The sequence below is a fragment of the Patella vulgata genome, chromosome 7 (assembly GCF_932274485.2).
Source record: "Patella vulgata chromosome 7, xgPatVulg1.2, whole genome shotgun sequence".
Classification (NCBI taxonomy): Eukaryota; Metazoa; Mollusca; class Gastropoda; family Patellidae; genus Patella; species Patella vulgata.
The window spans coordinates 972,128-992,663 of record NC_065885.2 but is presented as its reverse complement, the minus strand read 5'-3'; the positions used below and the strand labels follow the sequence as shown (position 1 = coordinate 992,663).

The 20,536-nt window shown below is 35.3% G+C and overlaps 1 long non-coding RNA gene across 1 annotated transcript; it reads left to right on the top strand.

Moving 5' to 3' along the window:
- Positions 1-2,073: 2,073 nt before the first annotated feature.
- Positions 2,074-20,321, top strand: LOC126828689 (uncharacterized). Its single transcript, XR_007683209.2, has 3 exons — positions 2,074-2,166; positions 11,443-11,828; positions 17,026-20,321. It is a non-coding gene; the product is annotated as an uncharacterized LOC126828689 (long non-coding RNA).
- The last annotated feature ends 215 nt before the right edge of the window (positions 20,322-20,536 follow it).

Here is a 20,536-nt window from a genome sequence, read left to right as displayed (position 1 = left end):
CGACAATAAAACAGTGAGAAAAAGGAAAATCTAAGTAATGGCAATCTAATTAACATAAAATTTACGTCATAATGGATTCTTCAATGTTTTGATGGTGATGATGAAGAAAATAGGCCTACATCTGTTCTCAGGAATCCGATAAGATTTTCAAAAAAAAGATCAGTAGAATTATAGATTGTTATTCCACAAAGTCGAAAGGTATGTTAGATTTTTCATTCAGTCAAGTTAGAGCGAGTTTATTGCCGTACTTTGAGCTCCAAACCCGATAGAAATGAAGGCGGACGTGGCCATAATAGTTTTAGAGATCACGACGTGATGGCGCTCCTGCGTCGCGACAACGGGGCCGATTTGTCTAGGTATCACAGTTCAGTCATCTAGTTCTCTTAGTAAAGGCGTTAGGTATTTATTGGATAAATCATTGAAGGCATACTTTAAGATTATAAAAGCTTTTTCTCATAATAATGTTTCACCTCATATATTATTTAAACTGTTTGACTCATTAGTCAAACCTATTACCTTGTATGCATGTCATGCTTGAGGTGATTATATTACCACAAACATTAATAACACTTTAAAAATTGAAAAGCTACATTTAAATTTGTGTAAGAGTATTTTGAAAATTCACAAAAAGGCTACTAACTCAGTTGTTCTTGCTGAACTAGGCAGATTTCCTCTCTTTCTAGATGTGAAATATAGAATGGTTAAGACATGGATAGAATCTGAAGTTAAATGTTATAATTCATTAATGTCACTAGCGGTCACAGAGATGAAGACTTCTAATAGTAAATGGCTTAGTCTAATCAAGATTATACTAAAGGAAAAAGAAATAGGTGAAATATTTACTGCCGCAAAAAATGAAAATTTTAATACAGAATTCTTTTCACACTTATTTAAAACCCGATTACATGATATATATATCCAGTCCTGGAAACACACTGACCAGAGTAAGACTATTCAGCATCTAAATGGACATATGAAATCAAATTCAAAACATGATTTTTATTATAATATTAAGAATTCCTATAGCATGGAAAATTATTTATGTGCACTGAAAAAAGATGAAAGGGTGCACTCAGTAAATTTAGACTTATTGCACATAAACTGGAAGTTGAAATGGGAAGATACAGTAAATCCTTCATTAATCGTAATGAGAGATTATGTAAAAACTGCAACCTTCAATTAGTAGAAGATGAAAAACATTTCTTATTGTATAGTCCATTTTATGATACTTTGAGACAACGATATCTTTCACCATTCATCAAACCTCATATTACTGATTTAATTCAACTTAATGTATTAATGAATAATGAAGAGAGTATGGAAATGTTGGAAGTTTTGTATTGAATGCATTTAAGAAAAGAGGAATATAAATATAGCTTTGTTAATTGATTTGTAACATTAAATATTGCCGATTAGATTAATATGTACCACTCGTCTTGAAAATTAATGTTATTTTGTAAGATATGTAGTTAGATACTCTTATGCATTGCAATGTGAAATGTTTGTTGTAACTTCCATAGTCACGCTTGTACATGTAGTTGAGAATAAAACTATTATTATTATCCCCCATTTAAAAATGGCGTTCCTAGTAACCGCTTTAAAAGGCTTCGATTTTAAATATGATGATTTATACCCGTTTCAGGTAGGATTATATAGTTGGATGTGGCAGAAATATTATAATAAATAACAATAAGCAATCGTTGTTTCGATGAAAAATATTGTCAATTTTGCTTACGGAGGCCCGATGCGATTTGCGTTGGGTTTTGCTACGTGGAACTATATAGCACCATCTCTTATCTCGAAACACAGAGGGTTGAGAGATGAGGCTTGTTATCTAATTGGCGAGCTTTGTATTCCTAAGATACATTATCGCCAGTCATAAGCCCCTCCTACTACACGTAATTGAACTTGTGAAATCTTGTTTATTAAACCATCGTAATTGTTATATATAAATAGTGTGTGTCTATTTATAACTTATGTAAAGTCATTTGAATGTTTTAGTCTCGATCACCAACACCCTATATAGACCCCAACGTACAAATTCGTATATTTGTCTGAATGATAGAGATTTGGGTAAGTTTTAAGTCAACCAGGAAATTTATTAGTGTTAGAAAGCTGTCACAAAAATTTGTGATTATTAAAAAGATGTCCAATAATCATAATCAAGTAAGTACAACTCCGTCATGTTTATGTTTTATGAAATAACGCTAAGGCCCATATTTTCGAACGGTGTCTAAAATAATATGTGATTAGGTCGGACGGTGTCTAAAATAATATGGCCGATATTTTCGAACAGTGTCTAAAATAATCTGTGATTAGGTCTAATCGGTAACTAGCTAATTAGAAATTAGTAGTTGACTAAATTGGCATTCTCAAAAGTCAGATTAGCTAACCTATAATTTCTCTTCCTCAACGATTAAGATTAAGTTTTAAAATTTGATTGTAAATCAAACATTTAAAACACTGATTTCATAGAATCATTGAATAAAGAGTTTTGTTGATCTTTTACGGAAGGGACCAGTTACAGGAAGTAGATTATAAAGACATTACATTGTGTTTGAGAACCGTGTTTCCCCACCTAGGGTTCAAAGTGGTCAGTAGGGTGTAAGCAGGGAGGAAAAGCGGGTCCGTGTTAAAAGACATTCAATTTTTGGTATTGTAGGATTTTTTAGTATTGGAACAGTGAATTTCAGTAGTTGTTATGTCACATTTCCCCACAAGCGACCTAGTTGTGTTCACATTGGGGATGTGCAGAGGTGTAATTGTCTTCACGATAATCCAAAATTCTCTCCGATTAACATCCGAATTTATCATTATTTGTCAATTTTGTATAAACTCGCAATATTTCTTTTTAAAGGGAACATCCCGGATTTTAACAGAATCAGAAACAAATGTGTACGTATGAAATTTAAGCGCCAAAATATAGAGAGATAGGTGTATTTACCTTGTCTCAAAATTTCAGTTCGAAATATTGAGTCGTTTTGACGTCAACGTCAAAACCGCTCATCCGGATACGCAACTCTTAAGATTTCGATTCATTTTTTTCGCTGGTTGACCTGATAATCTATTGCCGTGCCTTTAGAGGGCCCTGTTTCTCGAAATCTTAATTAAAGTTAAAATCTAAATTTTAGTAGATACTTCAATTTTGATTGGCTAAGCACTAAAATCAACCTAGTATTATCCAATCAAATTACTAAAATTTGGATTTTATCTTAGTTAAAATTTCGTGAAACAGGCCCCTGTACCTGATAACGAAAGGTAAATTTCACCTACATGTTATTTTTATAAAATAAAAGTCTGGTTTCATCCAGACACCGTATAATACTGCTTATCACACCGATCTCCGTTTTCAGATGAAGACTGACGAGTATAAGTTGTTTGAAAACGTATCACGTATATTGAGTTAGCTTCTCGGCCCAAAGCTAGGGGATTTTAAAGGCTATTAACACAAAATTTTGCAGTTTTATTCTCCAAAACATAATCGAGATTGGCCCTTTAAATACGACTCTAGGCGTAGGCCGGTCACATGGAAGATGTAAATGTAATTATTATTTTTAATAAAGTTGTTCGCATCGCCCCCTTGGCACGTCATTATATAAACATAAAATATGTCTATTTCATGTTTCGACGAGATTTAATTGGCCGTTTAGATACTTCTTTTGCAATTTTTATACATACAACTGAGTGTCAATTACATAAAATTGCATGAGATATATTAAATATAATATCGTTTATTATATATAAAAAAAAATGAACAGTATATTTGTAATTATCAAGCTTAAAAGACCTAAAATACAATTATTAAGTTAGCTCCGCTTTGAACTTGGCTGTTTTTCATTTCTTACATCTCTTTTTTGGAAATATTGTGTGAACATATGAAACTGCAAAAAAGAATATAACAAAAGTTTTTAATGCAATAGAGAAACAGGTGTTAATAACAATGCTATAAGCTTTGCTAGCGTTGGTAAATTTGAAATGCTTTTGCGCTGGAGGTGGATGGCGAATGATTAGCGCGTGCGCGCTGTATTACAAGGTCTGTTATTGAGTCAACTGGTCTGGGTTCGATTCCCAGGTTGTACGTGACAAAGAGTATGGTCGCCCTTCCAAGCACGTGGGTTTTCTCCAGGTCCTCCGGTGCCCTCCCACTGCTAAAGACCCCTACGTACAAGCGAAGTGTTGAAATAAAATTGAACCATATGTTAGTCCCGAAATGACCTAATCTGTGTCAAGTGGGCGTTAATCCCCATTTCTCTCCCTCTCTTTTAATGCAACGAATGTCATTTCTAGTCGACTTTGCCTTGTGTTTTCTTTTTCTGTACATAATCGCTTGAAAGTGTCACCAAATATGTCCTCGATAAGCTCGTCGAAAACCACTCCACCCTTTTTGAAAAATCATTTGAACAGACCCGTAGCCAGAGTTGTTGGGGGGGGGGGGGGCATCAATCACAAACAAGGAGGGCCGCGGGCTATTTTCCGTACATCATGTCAAGGTGGTAAACTCTCGGTCGTTGCATCAGGAACATGCATCCTTTGCGGCGCGACAATTTCTTGCACTTTGATGAGGGCGGTGGCGGGGGGGGGGGGGGGGGGGGCCAAATTCGAAAACATATATAATTATAGACAGCGTAAGTTGGGTATGCGAAGAGTGTGTGGTGAATTACGGTGTTAAAAATAAATAAGTGGAGCTTAGTGGGTAAGACGCTGGCTCGCTAACCAGGAGCTCTCGTTTTCGCTCGCCTTGTTGGCCGATAAGGTTCATCTGGATTTTCCTGCCTGGTTGGTTACCAATTGTCACTGGTGCAGAACAGAAGGTGCGAAAAACCGAGGACCGAAAAGAACCCTTTACAGTCGGAATTCGAAATAAAAGTAGTTCGTAGTGCTGCTGTCCTTGATAAAAATACTCTGATGGCAAACTGTATTACCCAAGTAGGTGCAGATAAGAAGGATGTTAAACCCCATTTCATTTCAAAATAAACGTTATTTGGTTCATTACTGCATAAATGTTGTCTAAATTATTAATTAGACATTAATTAGACCATAATCACCTCAAGATGGCATCGCTAGCCTGCGATATTTTCTGGATTAGGATCAAATCTGCTGCTCAGCACTCATTCATAATTAAATCAAAAAATGGATAATCGAGACTATGTTTTTTTATCGTATCGACTTGAGTAATGATGATTGAGGGTATACGCCCAAAATTCAATCGTTAAATTCTCGGTTCAAAGTGGATCAATTTGACTGAAATTTTCAGCAAATTCCCTTTACACTATCTAGTTTTTAACTATTATAGTAAGAACTGCCAGCTTTTTATCTATTCCCCATCATGTATCTTTTAAGACAAAGAGTCCCAGGTCCCAAAAAGGTGTAGGCCTATAAATACATGTAGAAATCTGCCTGATGGGACAAGTAAGTCCTACCGATAAAAAATATGACAATAATTACAAATATTAACCAATTTTTATATAAATTTTACGAAAGCATTTAGAATAGTATAAAGTTTCATGGAAAAAAAATCACAATTATTTAACATACTTTGTACTTTCCCTGTGTCTTCAAACTTGCACAACATTACCCTGATTTTGTGTTTGACAATGAAATGACACTATCCAAATTTCTTTGCACTAAGACTGCACTTCTTCAAACCAACCTTAGACCTACCTAAAACTGACCTATATGTAATACTGACCATAATACAATGGTCCTCCCACTTCTAATATACATGCAGGCGAATTATTGAAATAAAAATTGAACCATGTGTTAGTCCGGGAATGACCTATTTTGTGTCAAGTGGACGTTAACTGGGCTAAGGAAGACGGACATACGCCATACAGTGTGCTATGAGGGCAATTTTGCCCAGACAGCGGCACTAAGACTCACAGTTATAACAAATTCCAACTGCCAAGGGTTAGCTTATGTGCATGCCAATGTGTACTCGGCACCTGATCCAAGCGACTCTTACGGTGTCCCTTGCCAGACTCTCCATCCTGCACCACCGTGGGTCCCTTTTAGTCTGTTCCTTATATTAAAGTCACATTTGTTCTGATGCAATAGAAGCGCAGGCCCTCTCTTTTCTATTAAAATCCGAAATTATCACTATTTGTCTATTTTGCTATAGGCCTAGTTCCCTAATTATGTATCTGCTTTTAGGGTTTTTGTTATACTACACTTTCCCAAATTGTAGTGGGAGTTTGATTTTCTTAGGATATGGGTGAATTAGGAAGATTACAATATAAATTTTATAATAATGATAATAATAATAATAATTTATCAAGCTTCAAAGAGCTTGACTGTCTTTCTTTTCTTAAATCTCTTACATTGGAAATATTGCTTTAGCAGCTAAAACTTAGAATGTAACAAAAAAAATTTTTATTGACAAAAAGAAAGCCATTGTGGACACATTGGAAAAAAATAATACATGTAATAACAATGTTTAAGGTCATGAGATGAGGAAGCCTGTTGATTTTCAACTATTTCCGATAATTGCTACCAGAGTTTTGGCCCTTGATCACTTTGAAATATCTTGTGGATGCTCTAAAGTTAATATCTGATTGACTTGAAATTTATACACAGAGTTTAACTTCATGAGAGGAGGACGGCTATTGATTGTCAACACTTTCCAATAATTTCTTCCAGAGTTATGGCCCTTAATGTTGTAGAGGGGGTCTGGGGGTCGTTGTAATAAACAATCCATAACGGATTCAATACTTTATCAATTAAATCAGGCAAGCAATAAAAACCCTGCAAATATACAATTCAATATAATATAAGTTTTTCAAAACAAAAGAGAATATCAAAATACAAACATCATTAACACATAAACTAACACCATTACCACAGCTTAAAAATAAATCCGTGCTACAAAGTAAATCACTGTTTGAAACAAATAGTAAATATGGCACCGGTACTTTAATTAAATACACTATATTTACATTCTAAACTAACTTACCTGAAGTGGGGTTTTAAATACTCAGTTAGTTTAGCTAATCAACCTTACAACCCGGGCTGAGGCCCAGGAATGCACTCCAATGCGAGGAGAGAGCACCAAATTTTCAAAATTTTATGGGGGAGGACCCCCAGAACACCAAATTTTTCAGTATTAAAATATCAAACTACAGAGTTAAAGATACAGCTTATATACTGAGCGCTATGGAAAACGCATCACTTTTTTCCCCAAATATTTTATTACTAGGTGGTTTTGTATGTATAATATTATGCAATACTATGAACTATTGTTTCACGCAAAAAATATCGGCCTGTGTGCACAAAAAATTGCACGAGATGCACATGAAAAACCCAATATTCACGTGCAGCATTGTGCGTGAGCCCTTTAAAAGCATGTTTTCAACTTAATGTGCAGTACATGAACTGTGAAACGTCAATCTGTCGTAATTTGTTGTTGGACGTGTGAAGGAATCGAGCTAGAGATGCCGAGACTTACTGAAAATCAACGGAATGAAGCCATGGGAGTGTCCAGTACTGGCATGTCTACACGTGCTATTGCCAGGCACTTCAATTGTCGTCAGTTCACTATTGTAAGGTTGGTGGAACGTGTTCGAGTCACTGGATCAACACGTGACCGTCAACGTCCTGGTCCACAACGCATTACAACCCAGACTCAAGACCGCTACATCCGGGTCACTCATCTGCGTGACAGATTCCGCCCAGCGACTCGAACAGGTGCAGCAGTCGTTGAAAGACAAGGACCAGTAAGTGCCAACAGCGTAAGACGTCGTCTAAGAGAAGTAGGACTCCGTGCACGACGACCTTATGTTGGAGCTATCCTCAGGGATCATCACCGTCAGCGGCGTTTGATATGGGCTCAAGGACACCAGACATGGAGAAGAGTAGACTGGCAAAGTGTGCTCTTCAGTGATGAGAGTCGCTTTCATCTTTATCACGCTGATGGCCTTGAACGTGTGCGGAGACGTCTTGGGGAACGTCTTGGGGAACGTCTTGCAGACTGCTGCGTCTTCGAAACGAATCGATGGGGTCTGGGAAGTGTAATAGTGTGGGGAGGTTTCACATTTCATCACCGGACCGCCCTACACATTTGCAGGGGTCGCGTTAATGCTGCAGCCTACCGTGATGATGTCTTGCAACCAATTGTTGTTCCGATGTTTCGAGCACACCCACAACTTCAGCACTTCCAACAGGATAATGCACGTCCGCATACCGCCCGTTTTAGTATGGACTACCTGGCTGCTAACAACATCAATGTCTTGGACTGGCCAGCCATGTCTCTGGACATGGCACCGATAGAACGTGTCTGGGATGAGATTAGACGCCGTCTGTATCGGAGACCACAGATGCACACCATTGCTGCCAGGCCTTCTTTTAAACATTGGTTAATTCCATTCGACGTTGCTGCACAGCGTGCGTAAGAGCCCGTGGAGGACACGCGCTACCGACATCTGTGTCGTACTTTTGGTTTTGACCCCTCTGACTTTGTACCCTTGATTACATAAACATCCATCAGTGTACAAATGTGTTGTTATTGATGTTTTCCCATTTGAATATCGTTCACAATAAGAAGCAAAATAAATAAGATATGTTTACAGGATCATTTTGTTATACAAAAAACTAAGTTATCCGTTTTCCATGGCGCTCAGTATATAATCAGTAAAACATAATTCAACATACCTGGTAAATAACTGCAACTCTTTACCAAAACTTCACAGAAATCAATCACCAAAACTAAACTTAGACACGACTTTGTTAAAGCTCCTCTTTGAAACAAAGATGGTTAACAACTGAATGTATCTACAAACAAATACATCACGTGACCAAGAAACAATGAAACTCAGTTAAATATACTCACTATTATTAAAGTAACAACAGCTTAAGGAAACTGACAGAAGAAATGTAAAATCTTAAAGTGGGGGTTTAAAGGTGCTCACTAACATGTGCTGTATTAAAAACATTAAAAATTAATATACACAAAAATTGAAATCCTTATACTTATTGCAGATCTTTCTTTAGACCTTAATTATTAATTAGACATTAAAAATACATTAGGTAAAGAGCTGGCAGTTCTCACTATAATAGTTAAAAACTAGATAATGTAAAGGCAGTTTGCTGAAACGTTCAGTCAAATTGATTCACTCTGAACCGAGTTTTAGCGATTGAATTTTCGGCCTAGCCGCGATCATCATTACTAAAGTTGGTACGATGAAAAACATAGTCTTGATTATCCATTTCATGATTAAATCATGAATGAAAGTAGAACAGCAAATCGGAACCTAATCCAATAAACATCGCAGATTAGCGATGACATCGATAGTTGATTATGGTCTGGATAAGTTAATTAATGTCTAATTAATAATTTAGATAACATTTTAGGCCAAAAGAAAGACCTGCAATAGGCATAATGTATGTTTAATTAACTGATCCAGGCCATAATGTCATCGCTAGTCTGCGATATTTACTGGAATTGAATCCGTTCACCGAATTTAGTAATGATGATCGAGGCTAGTCCTAAAATTCAAAAGCTAATACCTCGGTTCAGACTGGATTAATTTGACTGAAATTTTCAGCAAATTCCCTTTACATTATCTAGTTTTTATACGTCCACATTCATAATATGAATGTACTATGCCGTCGCCCCTGTCTGTGTGCATGTGTGTGTGCAATTCCTGATGGATTATCTTGAAACTTCGTATACTCATTCCTTATACCATAAGGATCATCCCTATTGATTTTGTTGCATGTCCGACCACCAGAGGCTGAGCCACACCCATTTTGGCTTTGTGTGTCTGTGTGTTGCCTTCAGGTCACAATTTTTAATGGATCGTCTTGGAACTTGATGTAAGTATTCCTTATAGCCTAAGGACGGCAACTAATGATATTGGTGCATGTCCCGACCCCCAGGGGCGGTGTCACACCCACATTTTGTTGAATTTAGTCTGCAAATTTGGCAAAACAAACCCAATGCCTAGCCTTCTTTATTTCAAAAAGTACCATTTCAATCCAAGCAGGAATGTGGACGTATATTGCAGCAATAGCGATGCTCTCGTTAACTATTATAGTGAGAATTGCCAGCTCTTAATCTAATCTCTCATAATGCCCCTTTTAAGTGTTTTGTATATTAAACGATCGTATAGGGCTATACTAGAAGCCAAACACGGGGGGTCACGGTGGCTAAGTGGGTAAGACGCTGGCTCGCTAGCTTGGAGGTCGGGTGTTCGATCCCTGCATTGGCCAAGAAAGTTCATCCAGATTTTCCGGCGTGGTTCCCCCTTGTCAGTGAAGCAGGACGGAGGGCCTGACAAGGACAGCTGTCTAGTTGTTCGGATGGGACGAAAAACCAAGGTCCCGTGTACACATTGGCGTGTACGTAAAAGATCCCTTGACAGTTGGAATTCGATATAAGAGTAGGCCGTAGTGCCGCTGTCCAGGCAAAATTTTCCTCATAGCACACTGTATGGCGTAATGCCCATCTTCATTAGCCCAGTTCGAAGCAGAACAGTAGGACGTTAAACCCCATTTCATTTCATTTCAGAAGCCAAACAATTTTTATTTATTTCTGATAATTACATAATGGGTCGTTACTCGTGCTCAGATTTTAGAGTCAACCCTTGTTTACTGCATGGACGACTTGTGCTAAGAGCTTGATTTGCCCTTTTTTTTGCAATTCCTTTTGTTAAAAGGTTCTTTGACATTTCTAAAAATTATTTTTATCTTGCAGTTTATAGATTTTGATTTAAAGTATACGTAATTACTTAAAGATACATTATGGAAGATTTTAATAGAGAGTTGGCCATTCTTGCTATAACAGTTCAAAAGTAGATGATGAAAGAAGAATATATTGAAAATTTCAGTCAAATTAAGTTTTATATTATTTTATACTATAGAGAATGTTTAATATTTCAAAAATCTTTTTTAACAGAATTTAAGGTGAATGTGAATTTGTAGCAAAATATAAGTGCAATGTGTCTGAATTTAATGCAAAATAATCATTTCTATAACATTCAATGCATTGTAATTGCATATCCATGCACTTAATCCTTCCTAAAAAATACCCCCCTGAGATGACTAAATATTGGGGTGATTTGGTCGAAGGTTAAGTATAAGTCAACGTTCCAGAATACCACATTTTATGGTATTCTCGAACAATGATTAACTCAATGGTTAAGCTAATCACAGTTTGTAAAAATCTTAGCTTAAAATTTAATCAGCTTTTTAGAATATGGCTGGTCAGAAAATCAGAGATTAAATCTATGATTAGCACTGATCCACTTTTGAAAATATGGGCCTAAATGTTAAAGTCAACTTGTTATAATAAGTAAAACTACTTCATGTTTTTTAAATACACAAATTTGAAGAAAGAGCAGCAAATGGCCAAATACAGAATGGTATGAGCTACGTACATTCCAATTGTTGATGTAATAATATGTAAGTGGTTTTATTTGATTTAAGGGTTGTATTCATTTTCTATTCTAGGGGACCCACACTACATATAATTATTTATATTCACATCCCAATGCTGATTACCAAGCAAATGGAGAAGGCAGGCAAGTAGTTAGAAGGGGGCCAATGCGGGCATATCCTGCCACTAGCTACGTGCCTGAAGATAGCAACCTAAGATCTGAACTTGAAAATTTCAAATCTGAAATGAATGAAAAGATGGAACAAAAAGATAAAGAAATCGCAGATTTAAATAAAAAGATGACAAGAAAAGATAAGGAAGTCGCTGAATTTAAGGAAATGTTGGCTCATCTGGAAGTATCTATGACGAAAACCGAAAAATTAGAAGTTACAAAAAAACCCAACACTGATACTAGAAATTGTAATACCAGTGATATTAAACTACAGATATTACACACACGGTAAGTGTTCCAATTACAATATATTTTGATGATTCTTAAACTTTACAAACTGTAACAAGTATAGTGCTGGTGAAAAATACTGATAGTCGATAATCGTTGGCAATTACTGGGAAATATATCGATAGTCAATTCCGGGTACACTAATCACCAGAATTTATTTACAATCACCGGAATTCATTTATAATCACTGGAATTCACTTTGAAAATCCCCGATTCCTCCCACAAAACTAATTTATTTTAAATGTATAATACATTATAATATAACGAATAACTATTTAATCTCTCCACAGGCCAGATGAAAACGCTGTAGGTGTATTTATTTGAAAGACTACCGGAATTCATTTCAAATATATGCATCATGATTATGATAAAGTATAAGGGTGCGTCGTGGGCACAATACTAGATCTTGGTTATTTCTCGGATAACCAAGATCTAGTATCGTGCGCGTCGTGGTGTGTCAAATTGCCTAATAGGCCTAACTCCAATAACAATTTGCGTCAAATTACCCAACAACACCAAAATAACACCCAATTACTCCAAAAATGTTGACCGTGGAAACAAAATAAGTTGAATTTAAGAAGCCTCGCTGCTTTGTGCCCAAATCGGGTTCACGGGAGATAACTCGTGTATGTGATTTTTATTGACAAAAAATAAATGTATACTTTCGTTTCGTTGAAATGTATTGTAATTAGAGATTAATAGTTTATTAAAACAGTAATTATATGCATGAAACATATTATGGTATATATATATATAGTGCAATAAACAATTTAATATTATAGCTATGATTAGAGACAATCAACAAAAAGGCTCTGTCAACAAAAAGGTTAAACATAAATCTGAACTTCATATCCACTGCAAATTAATTATTAAAATAACTACTAAATGCACGTCAGTGTTGATTTAAGTTAAGGAATAATCAGTAAGGATTAAGCCGAAATTGTGTGACCTCTGTGTTTTTGCATCTCATTGCAGGTGGCACAAGACAACTCACAATAAAATTACACTTTACACTTTATTTAATCTGGACTGCTTCATGCTACAACGGATCATCTATGAAAACATCCAAACCATTATTGATGAGACTTTATTTAATTGGCTTATTATTACCAAGTTAATTTTCGAATAAACTTAGCTCATCTACATTCGGGAAATGTTCGGTTTGACATTTTACATGGATTACTGCTGTGTTCTTATCATATTGTGTTCTATGCAATACCACTGTGCTGTTCTCTTAGTGTTTTTTGGCACCCTTGACCCTGAAATTATGAGCGTAGATACTGGTTTTATGGTGCTAAGTCAAAGAGTTTCAGATTTAGGGGGGAATATAAGTTTTTCACTAATGGTGGATGTTGATTTGCATATTATGCATTATGTAATAAAGTGATTATATTCTAAATGTGTTTATTCGCTTACCAGGCCACGAAAACATGGGTTTAGACACAATTTCCACCTAATTTGAACATTTAATAGCCAAGTTATAGCATTAAGTCAATTTTTTAAATATGAAATTATGCTAATTAGCATATTACGCAATTTGACCCATTTCCACCAAAAATATTTTGGAAGATTTTTGGGATGTTGTTTAGGGGACTATACTGAAATGCATCCCAGTGAAATCAATTCTGTTGCAATTTGTTTTGGGTCTAACCCCAGATTTACTGGACTATAAATTTAAATATTGTCATTGTTCACAACATAATAAACTATCATAACATGAGAATACTCTGAGCAGAGACAATTAATTGTCAGCGCTACTTATTTAAATTGATTTTATTTATTTCAAAACAAGGTACGATGTCGATGACCGAAAGTGACAATGGACACAAATCACATACACGAGTTATCTCTCCTGAACCTCCGATTTGGGCACAAAGCAGTGAGGCTTCTTAAACTCAACTAAATTGTTATTTTGTGTTTGCACTCCATTTTTGGAGTTACTGGGTGTTGTTTTGGAGTCATTGGGTAATTCGATGCGCCCTACGTTATCATAATCATGATGCATATATTTGAAATGAATTCCGGTAGACTTTCAAATAAATACACCTGATTGTGTCTTGATAGCTCTCCCTCTACTGGCGTTTATAAAGAGCTATTTATTTAGTGTCCGACAATGGCCATCTTATCTTTTGTATAGATACGACCCAGATACCCTGTAATGGATTAATATCTCAGAGTTGATAATTGTATAAACTATTTGAGTTCTACTGTGACAAGACATTTGAATTCTCAGTGTTGGTGTCAGCCATATTGTCATGGACGGTCTATGGCCACCGTGATTCACCACCTTTAAACTCTAATTAAGACGGCATACAAGCTGTTGAAGTGTTTTATTGACAATGAGTTACATAAAATCGACAAAGATGACAATTAACCCTAATGGGGAGATGAGTGTAACAAACCGTATAATTCCGGACAATACTGTTGAACTGATTCCTGACGATGATAACCCCTCCACTGGTATTGCCTCAGTAGACATATTATATTTCCTACAAGCTAAGGATTTTTACATCAGCAATATAAAATGTCTCCAAAATGTAGGTAAGGGCAAGTTTTGCCTAACTCTTAAGGATATACTTGCCAAGGAGTTATTTCTTGAGAATCTCAAGACCTTCTCAGTGAAGAATTGCAATTATACAGTAGAGTCGGCTGGAAACATCACATGGGACTACCCTGTTGATTCAATTCCTGTTGCGGTCTTCGGCCTACCATTCGAAATGGACAATAAATATCTGGTTAACAAATTGACGAACTATTGTGAATTGGTTAAATGTGACAGATCCTGCTTCAAACCGTTTCCAACCCCAAACTAGTCCAAACAGTGCTATAGTATCTGCTGATGTAGCCACTGAACCCACCCATAATATTGATAATATTTATGAACCTAATCATGAGCACCTAAATATCAATAACCATGTCTTAGGCTATGACCCTAGTGAAGACAATAACCCTGGTGTCAATAATATTATCCCCTCAAAAAATAATACGACAAAAACAAATGTCTATAATTCTGGTCAAGTCAAACACACAAACCCAGGAAGTCTAGACCAGGACTTAGCTACTCTAGACTCCATAAAAACTACAGTAGTCAACAATGACATTCCTATCACTACCGATGCAACAAATGTTATCCTCAGCCCTGATAGCCATTTTATCAATGATGTTAATAAGTCTATTATTGATACATCTAGTGGTCATGTTTCTTCCACCCCCATTAACACAGGATCCTCAGTGGGTCAAAGTTATTTAGAGGATAACAGTATCATTGACAACTCATCCCATGATATCCCTGTAACATCGCAGTCAAATCTTAACTATGACGCTGGCAGAATACTGGATCATCGACCAGTTGGTATATACTTCAATGGCGGCATTGACATACTTCGATACCAATGACGTCTATATCCGGTTTACTTATTCTTTCATACAATAGTTATCTTCCCGAGAATCGAAAGAAGAATGCTTTTTGTTAACACCTTGATAAGTTGTTTACTCTAATTAACAATACATCGATTGCTGATGGACCAATTATATTGACCTTGACATAACAATATAAAAGCATTAATAAGAATATAGAAATTCTGGTATTGTAAAATGTTAATTATTTCCCTGGGCCTGAAATACAGATATTGCTTTGATCTATATAATATAGCACAGTTGTAATTAATAGGTAGCAAAAAAATGGTTCAGGGAACAAATCGCTTACTCTTATATGCTTATTCTTGCTTTAGATGCAGTTACCAAAATTTAAGTATCGCTTTGCATGTTTCACCCCTAAATAAAAAAAGGAAAAAAGAATTGTACTCTCATTGTTCTGATAGAAAATTGCAAGTTACCCAGGAAAATTCTAATGGTCTATATCAAGTTACCCTGGAATATTCTAATGGTCTATATCAAGTTACCCTGGAAAATTCTAAGGTTATATTACAATTACAAGTTATAATCTTTAAGTGGCATTTAGCGATTGGGAAACACATAAACAAAAGACAATTTCTATGGAAAAAACAATCACTGGTTTAATTCTAAAAGCACAACAATTCGACAAGTATCCTCTTACGGTTACCTAGAGGGTACTTGTCGAAACATCATCCTTTTAGAATCAAACCAGTGATTGTTTCCCATAGAAATAGTGTTCTGTTAATTACAAGTTACGGTACCAAAAAATCCTAATACAAATTTCCATTTACAGAGAAAATTCTAATGTCAGTTTGCAACTTACAGAGAAAATTCTAATGTTATTACAGATTTTGAAGAAAAAAAACCCCTAATGTCAAATTTAATCCTTGAGTGGCATTTAGTGATTGAGAACATTATTAAAAAAACACAACACAATTTATATGGAATACAATCACTGGTTTATACTTGATACTTCTACTTGATAACGATAAGAGAATACTTGTGGAAACGTCGTGCTATATGTGTATAAACCAGTGATTGTATTCCATATAAATTGTGTTGTGTTTTTTAATGTTAAATTGCCAGTTAACAAGAAAACTCTCATTTTATTACAAGTTACCAATACTGCTTGAGTCCATGAATTTCTTACTACAATAGCAAGTTACTGGTTACCGAAAAAAACCTCTGTTATTGCAAAATTCTAAAATCACTTTGCCTTTTACAGAGAAAATTCTTATGTTATTTTACAAGTTACAGAGAAAATTCTAATGTCATTGCAAATTTCGAAACATCTAATGCAAAATTGCTAGTTGCCAAGAAAACTCTAATTTTATTGCAAGTTACCAAAACTGCTTGAGTCCATTTTGTAATGAATTTCTTATTTGAAGTGTTGAATATTTTAATTTTAGACTCTTCCTAATTTGAAGCATGGAAATTAAATAAGCCCCTGCATGTTATGTACCCAAATATATTATAGCACATTGCATGATTCCTTCCATTATTATTCTTAACAAATTCAATAATATGTTGAAAATAATAACATTATATACTAAAAAATACATTTTAACTTTTGGAGAACTATCAAAAAGTTATTGAGAGAAAAAAAAACCAACATAATTTTCAATCAAAATCAACAAGAATTGCAACACCACAGGTCCATCTTGATAAAAAAGATGGCTCCCAGATGAACAACAGAAACTATTTCAGATTTAAACAAGAAATTCTACCAAGTGATGTGAAAGCTCTGTTTGCGAGGGTTGGCCATTGTTTTTTACGTGTGTGGATGTTTTTCTAATTTCAGCAAATTGTTCCGCAGGTCTGTGAATGAAACTAAGGATGGTGAAGCTGTGAAGCCGAGAGCTCTACGATTCACCTGGAGTATGAAAACGACAAGTTCTATGGACCCTCACGACATGATGAACGAAATACGGAAAGTTCTTGATGCAAATAACTGTGATTATGAGCAACGGGAGAAATTTCTCTTTCTCTGTGTGCACGATGATCCAAATACAGACAGTCTAGTGCAATGGGAGATGGAAGTGTGCAAACTACCGAGACTTTCTCTAAATGTAAATGGAGTTCGTTTTAAACGCATTTCCGGTACTTCAATAGGCTTTAAGAACATTGCATCTAAAATAGCTAATGAACTGAAACTCTAATGTTTAGCCCAGAATTATCTGAATGTTGTCTGTCTGTGTGAAATGATGCAAGAGATTCATTCAAGTGGAAAAAACGTTTTTTGTTGAAATTCCACTTACATTGTATCCTATCGGACATTTTCAAATTAAAAACATCGTGTTATATATATATATATATATAAATATATAAATATTATATCCTATTAATCTGTATTATAATAGGATTAAAAGAAAAACTAGGTTTTAATTTTTTGTACCTGTACATTTTGTAATATATATTGTATAAAGTAATAAGCAAATGAGAGGACACCCTTTTTTTTTAGCCCCCATATTGTATCTAGTTTTATTGTAAAATAACGTATATATCTATATATATATATATAAAGTCGTCTTGTAATATTTTTGAGGGCGAGTTAAAAATTGAGTGTCCGAAGCTAGGAGATCTACACATAAAACTTGTTCTCTAACTTGCACCGTTATTTAATTGATGTCCCTTTTAAAGAAAAAAAAACCTGTGCAACTGCTGTTTGTCTAGAGATGTGGATATTCAGCAATAAAATACATCTATTAGTCTTTTGTCGTTTAACTAATTATTATGGTTATTGTTCCAGATACATTTGTTATTTTCAGCAAGAAAAATTTATAGACTATTCTTCAATAAATATTTTCTTTAAATTAATATTACCACAGTGTTTAAGTAGAAATTATGTTTAATATTGTATGAAAGATGGTTGATTGTTAGCATCCATTGTATTTCTCTTAGACTCGGTCATTCTGGCCGTATGCTCTTCACCTCTTGGGGAAAATAAAAGACAGATAAAGGGCCATTCAAGCTTCTGAACTATTTATTTCCTTTATGAAAATAAGAAATCGTAACGACCAAGAAAAGTGAAATTATAGAATCAAATCGCCATATTATAAAACCACAATAAATTCTGGGTTATTGTCTGGTAGGCCCAACGCTCTTTCATTTCTTCGCAATTACTTAAAAATTTGTAGATTGTCAAAAAGCTTCCCTTGAAATATCCCGGAATATAAAAAATGTTGGGTAAACTATATTTTCCCCCAGAATCATGTTCATTTTATTCCCAGTGAGGGGAGGGGCCGCAATGGCTCAGGGAGTAAAACGTTGGCTTGCTAACCTGGAGGTCTCGGGCTCGCTCCCAGTATTGACTGAGGAAGTTCATCAGGATTTCCCCTTGTCAGAAGTGCAGAATGGAGGGCCTGGCAAGGGACATCATTTGGATGGGACGAAAAACCGAGGCGTAGTGTACACATTGATAACCATGTTAAAGAACCCTTACAGTTGGAATTCGATATAAGAGTAGGCCGTAGTGCCGCTGCCCGGGCAAATTTTCCCTCATAGTACACCATATCTCATAGACCTACCCCAGTCGGAGTAGGACATTTAACCCCATTTCATTTCCCAGAGGAAAGAACGTACAGACAGAATGGAAGAGTTTCCCAGAATGCATCTATTGTAGTGAATGTTGTACAGTTTTATTGATAACTTACATACCAAACCCCTATACTCTAATGCCTTTAAAGACTTGATATTCTTTATAAATACTGTATTCTCAAGTCTTTTTGTATTTCAAATCCTTTCTCCTGTCGCTCTCTATTTACTCGAAATGTACTTTTTTGGTCAGAAAATATTGATTAACTCTTAACAATTGCCACAAGCCTTATGCACGTAATTTGGTCACATTTTCAATTAGAATACATTTGCGTATGTATGGTTGTTTCTGAAAAAAAAAGAATCTCCTCGTATATTCCTATTGATAATGGTAGAGGTAGGAGTTTTCAATATTTTCTTAAGGCCTAACGTAACACACCTTGATTTATTTATCTGTGACACTCTGTCTACTGATTTATCGGCATCGAAGTTTCGATTGGCCATTGTATGTCGTATACAAGAATTCCCTACCCTGTTAAGGTTGTAATGATGTTTATTAAAAATCACCCACATAATGAGTCGTTTATACAAAGCAATTAGAGTGGCATCCATCAAACCATCTCCACAATCAAAGCGTGTATTTCTAAATATATCTATGCCACCGAGGCGGTTTGCTGATAAGGGAATGATCTGCCAGCAGCAGAAGTGCAACAGATGATAGGTCGAGAGCAGTCCTATCACAGACCATTGCTTATTAGTCGGGTAAAGAAGATGGCTCACAAATAACTCTAGGTGTGTATAGACAGGCCCATTTCTCTCCAAAAATCTCATTTATACACAAAAAGTACTAACTATTAATGAGGAGATGTTGATATTTCATTTGGAACAAAAGCTCAAAAGAAAGAAGAGAAAAAAAACCTTGTAAGGAAACTATTTTGTAAAGTATTTATTTTCTAATTGTTTAGATATCTATATATGGTAATTGTATGATGTTATGATGATAACTTATTTTAGAATTTTGACTCTGATGCTGTAAGATGTTGGTGGATGAATAATGTATGATGATAAACTCATTTTGGACTCTCATGTTGATAGATGTTCGTAGATTAAAAATGTATTAGTTCATATGACTAGATTATAAAGTCATCCTTAGTAGCATATGGTTTACCTGTAGATCACTTATACGTTATTTTCTTTTCAAACCTCAAAAGTAGGGTGGATCTAGTCCGGGTTTCAATCCTGGTGTTAGCTGAGCAGGTTCCTCAGGACTGTGCAGGACGGAGGACATGGCAAAGATCAGCATATAGTCGTAAGGATGGGATGAAAAACTGTATCCTATAAACCCCACGTTTCTTGAATACAGAGTGCAAATACTCCATTTCCTAAATTAATTGTCAACCAAAATCGCGTTCGTTTACAGAAAGCAATGCTATGGAGAGGGTTGCATGTTTTACTGCATAAATTTTTAGAACTTCCAAATTAAAAATGCAAATTATACCAATATACATGTATTGTTAATATCACATTATGAAATTAAGTCGATATTAAAGGTAAATCTGCCTATTGAAGGTCTTTATTTTCGAGTCAAATATATAAATTATTATTTAGACATTTTTTCATATGACAAGCCCATAATAAACTCTCGAGACCACTGGATGGTGGAGATATAAACAGATTGAAACATGGTTGCCATTAATGATTTAATTAAAAAATGGTGAATAAAGATCGAATCTTGATTAACAGGTAATGTCACGACGATAATAAACAATCTATGCCAC